Source organism: Neovison vison, chromosome 1, assembly GCF_020171115.1.
Source record: "Neovison vison isolate M4711 chromosome 1, ASM_NN_V1, whole genome shotgun sequence".
NCBI lineage: Eukaryota > Metazoa > Chordata > Mammalia > Carnivora > Mustelidae > Neogale > Neogale vison.
The window spans coordinates 178,722,501-178,723,193 of record NC_058091.1 but is presented as its reverse complement, the minus strand read 5'-3'; positions in this window follow the sequence as shown (position 1 = coordinate 178,723,193).

Here is a 693-nt window from a genome sequence, read left to right as displayed (position 1 = left end):
CCTGCGGTCCTGGAATGGAGCCCACCATGGGGCTCCCTGATCAGCCAGGAGTCTGCCTCGCCCCCTCCCCGCCCCCTTCCTCTCCCTGCCCCTCCCCCTGCCCGTGCTCTCTCTCTCTTTCTCTCTCTCTCAAATAAATAAAATCTTTTTTTAAAAGAAGTAAGAAAGTTGAACAGGTTTCCTTACACAGAGTCTATCTCTCCGCCTGAGGAATAATGGAAGACTGCGCCGAAATGGCTCAGGATTCTTTGAAACCAATCAGCTCTGATATGATCATCACAGATCCCAGGCTGTGACAGGGTGTAGCTGTTATCAATTGCTAGAGGACACATGACCCCCCAAAACTTGGCGTCTTCGAACAATGACAACTCACCACGGTCTCACTGGACCAGTGGGGCAGCTCCAAGGCGAGTTTGCACGCTGCGCCTGCGCACTATCTGCGGGTGCTGAGGCTGGGGGGCGGGGCTGGAGCTCTCCGCTGGCTCCGCCCCTTCCCCCACTCCGCCCCCATCCGGCCCTTGGTTCTGGTGGTGGTGCCTGATTCTGCCCCACGTGGCCGCTCACTGTCCTGTGGCAGTGTCTCTCGGTGTCCCCAGACAGGAGGGCAGAAGTGCAAGGCCACTTGAGCTCAAGCCTCGGGGGACCGCCTCACTTCCACTACATTCTGCCGGAGAAAGCAAACAAGGCCAGGCC